General features: G+C 42.9%; 1 pseudogene; it reads right to left on the bottom strand.

Moving 5' to 3' along the window:
* Positions 1–443: 443 nt before the first annotated feature.
* Positions 444–1,916, bottom strand: LOC514681 (nucleotidyltransferase MB21D2-like; annotated as a pseudogene).
* Positions 1,917–4,459: the final 2,543 nt, after the last annotated feature.

Here is a 4,459-nt window from a genome sequence, read left to right on the forward strand (position 1 = left end):
TTCAAATATCTGTAGTGATGAACACTCATTAAAAAAATAAAGACAAAGAAAAGCAAAACAAAACATAGAATCCTGAAGTACCAGGAAGAGAGATTCCCCACTCCCATTAACAATTTTACACCAAGTATGAAACAGAAAGAAGGGAGATTCATCTATGGCTCAAGTTCTCCTTAAAAAAAAAAAAAAAAAAACACCAAAACAAAATAATAACTACAAAAAGTAAACAGCAAAATCAGAGGCAGAATATGAAATAGTAATATACTGTTTCAGAGTGTGCACCATCCTGCAGAACCAGGAAACTTAAGATGTGTTCTTAACAGATCTAATCCAGGCTGGATATGTAAAAAAAAAAAAAAAAAAAAAACCAAAAGACAGCATCACTAACCACACTACATTACGAGAGTTTTAGAACCAGAGCCAAAAAAAAACGGCAGCAAAAATGCTCAGAAAAATTTGTCGTCAATTCTGAAATGGGGCCTTGTGACATCATCAGGGTTAATGAATACAGAGATGGACTTCCCCGGATTCTCAGTCACTAGCTGCTGCAGTTTTTTGGCCAGACGGTCATCGGGCTGGTTGAGGTTCCCTCCATCGGACTGCGGTGAGGGGATGCTGGTAGTGCTCCCTTGCCTCTGGAGCTCCAGCGTCAGCTGGTTGTTTGCCTTGATGTGCTTGATGGCAGTGCGCAAGTGCTCTGCTGGGTCTAAGCGGACCGCGGGGAGCTTCCGCCCATGGAGCATGACCGTCTCCTCAGACAGGTGCTCCAGCATGTTGTACTCAGGGATGAAGTAACTGGGACACATTTTGTTGACCAGACAGTGTTGCAGGTCATCGATGAGGCCCAGCCCAAAGTGGGCTGCATAGTCTTCTTGGGCCAAGTAGTTGGCGGGAAGTCTGTTGCAGGCCCAGAGCATCATGCTCAGCAGGTGGTAGGGGGCTGATAGCCTTGGGCCGGGACAGGAGTTTAATGAGGATGGCTTTGCAGGCCTGACGCCTGCATGAGGCTGCTGGAGATACACTTCTTCAACTGCACCTCACTCCTGGCAAAGGACAGCCACCACTCATTGTCCTTTCCCTTGTAGGAGCAAGCTGGTACCAGGTAAAACTACTGATGACTTCTTCCTCAGTGATCTTCCTATCCCAAAAGTGGTTCTCCATGAGCCAGATCTGGGCCACTGCTGGCCAACCTTTGAAGGAGACCACCAGAACAATATCATACAACATGTGACTGCTCCCCACACCAGAATGATGGAGATGATAGTCCCATTCTTTTCCACTTTTTCCACCTTTGGCTTCTCTCTCTGGGGTTTCTTCTGTATCTCTGAGAGGACAATACTGATGGAGTCATAGAACCAGTCCGCCACTTTGGTTGGAGAGAAAAAGTAGTTGGTGGAACCGTTGATGTGATCTACGATGGTGCAGCGGTCTTTCCATTTACTGATCGTCCCCTCGTCGAAGAGCTGAAGGCTCAGCCAAGACATAAGGCTGAGTGGCGCATATCCAGTGTCACAGGCTGATTACGGTCATGCAGCTTAAGTGCTGACACCAGGAGAGTGAAGTCCATATCATAGTCGGTCCCTTGGGCATAGACATTAAGCTCATCTAAGTACAGGTCTACCACGCCTTCTCGGACTCCTCCAGAAAGCAGCAGGTACTCATTGGCCACTGGCAGTTTGGGGTCCAGCTTTTGCACCATTCCCGGCACGGAAAAGATGAAATCCTTAGCTGTGTGAATCTCCAGTGCTCTCTGGTCGTCATATTCCTGCTGGTCGTGCTTCGTAAATTCTTGGGTGAGTTTGTTCAATTCCTCCACCCGAGCTGAGCTCCCGACCTGAAATCCAGCTCCGGGAACGCAGTTTTGTTGTTACAGCCCAGGGCTAGGCTGCCTTGCTGACGGTGGGAGCCGCCATCTTCATGCAAAACGCGCTGAGTAGCAGCTCCGTGGCGGCGGCAGCACCCACCCTCCCCCATCCCCTCTTTTTGGATTTTCTTCCCATTTAGGTCACCAAATTCTCTTTTTAAAATTAATTTGTTTATTTTAAATGTACGGTTAATTAATTTATTTATTTTAAAAGGATAATTACTTTACAATTCTGTGATAGTTTTTTGCCATGCATCAGCATGAATGGGCCATAGATACACATCTGCCCCACTCCATCCTGAATCCTCCTATCACCCTCCCCACCCTATACCTCCTTGTTGTCACAGAGCACCGACTTTGGGTACCCCGCTTCATACATCAAACTTGCACTTGTTATCTATTTTACATATGGTAATGTATATGTTTCACTGCTATTATGGAGGACATTTTCTTAGACCAGAGGACCCTTGCTGGACAAAGTAAAGAGCCTCTTGGTCAATCCAAGCCATGCCTTGTTCTTTCCATCAATCCTCAACTGTCCAGCCTCTGCCCACCTCTTTAGCTCCACTGCCAAAGTCATTCATTCTGCTCTAAAAGGAGATGTTGTTGTTGGGTTGTTAGCTGCTCAGTTGTGTCTAACTCTTTGTAACCCCCTGGACTGCAGCCTGGCAGGCTCCTCAGTCCATGGGATTCTCCAGACAAGAATACTGGAGTGGGTAACCATCCTTCTCCAGTGGCTCTTCCTGACCCAGGGATTGAACCTGGGTCTCCTGCATTGCCACAAGGAGATGGAATCTTAGTAATTCTCCCTAACATTGACAGAAATTACATTAAGGTCAAGCAAATACCTGCAGATCTTGTTAAAAGCACAGATTCCAATTCAGGGGGTCCAGGACAGAGCCTGAGAATCTGCATTTCTAACAAGTTCCTGGGTAATCCCCATGCTCCTGTTAGAAAAGTTGCAAAATGTAATAAATAGACATTAAATACTACTTATTTATTACACATTTGTAAAAGTTAAAGTGCTTCATTTACAGACAGAGAGAATAAATATTCAGATGTCTAGAGAATTCCCAGCTAGTGGTAAAGAATCCACTTGTAATGCAGGAGATGTAAGAGACGTGGGTTCAATCTCTGGGTTGGGAAGATGCCCTGAAGGAAGGCAAGGCAACACACTCTAGTTTTCTCGCCTGGAAAATTCCATGGACAGAGGAGCCTGGTGGGCTACAGTCTACAGAGTCACAGAGTCGGAAACGATTGAGGGACTAAGCATACACACACACGGAGACGATCAAGAGTAAGACACTTAGGTCAGATTCTCAAGGATTCTGTGATATGTTTTAAGCATGAGACAGAAAAGTTGGAGAATTTCATACACATTTAGCATTGCCAGAGAAATGTTGCCTCAGGTTTTTATTTTTTCCTTTCAGGATTTTGCTGAAAATTCAGTTAATTGCGTATCTGCTGCTACCAAAACACTTTTTCATGCTACAGTGATTCATAAATCTCCCCTTATATGTAGTGATTAGGTGATGGCTCTGTCGGCAGTGATAGAGAATAAGACACTTGCAGAGGAAACAAGAGATCTTTGTGTTTGCTTTTGGTTTATGTGATGTCAGGTGGGTCCGTCATGTATCTGGGAGGTGGTTATTATTTTGTGATATGACTACAGACGGGTTTAGATTTCAGAGTGTCAACTTACTTTAAAGAGTGTAAAGAAATAAAATGATTGCGATTCAAAAATATAAAAAAAAAAACGTAAAAATAGATCATTTGAATAATAATACATCCTCAATTTAAAACAGTTTATGAAATGAATAAAGGTATCATGCAAATGGAAGCAATCTGAGTAGGGAAATTTTCTACCTTGTCACAACTAATTGCTTTGTGGATGCTTATTAGATGAGAAGCTTAAATTCAAACAATATCAGAAGAAAAAACTGAATTCTGTTTTCACCAATCAGACAGAAAGTAAAATGTTTATATATTTTTATAGGGTATAACAAAAAATGTACTGCCTTTGGAAAACTTGTATTTGTTTCATAGCTCATCATAATGATAAGAGGAAGTTAAGAACATGACTTGGACCATAGGGGCAAACACTGTTTTAGACCTTCTCTCTGTCTGAGAACACCAGAAATAAAATTAAGATAATAAAACCAAGACCTCAGATACAAGATTAATGACACTTCCAACCCAAAATGATACATGCTACACTTAGAACTGTCTTTTAGCTGTCAACAGAAATGATTGTGAATAGTCATTACATGGTGGTATACTAGGTCATGTCCGGCTCTCTGTGACCACATGGACTATAGCCCACTAGATTCCTTTGTCCATGGGATTCTCCAAGCATGAATACTGGAGTGGGTTGTGTTGCCATTCCCATCTCCAGGGGATTTTCCAGACCCAGGGATTGAACACTTGTCTCCTGCTTCTTCTGCATTGCAGGCAAATTCTTTATGGTCTGAGCCACCAGGAAGCCCAATTTACCTCTATATAAAAAATTTCCAAATAATTATTGGACAATGCAGTCCCTTGGAATATGTTATCTCACAGTATTTTAAATATAAAGTCTTTATACATTCCTTTTTCAAG

The sequence above is a fragment of the Bos taurus genome, chromosome 2, assembly GCF_002263795.3.
Source record: "Bos taurus isolate L1 Dominette 01449 registration number 42190680 breed Hereford chromosome 2, ARS-UCD2.0, whole genome shotgun sequence".
In the NCBI taxonomy this organism is placed as follows: domain Eukaryota; kingdom Metazoa; phylum Chordata; class Mammalia; order Artiodactyla; family Bovidae; genus Bos; species Bos taurus.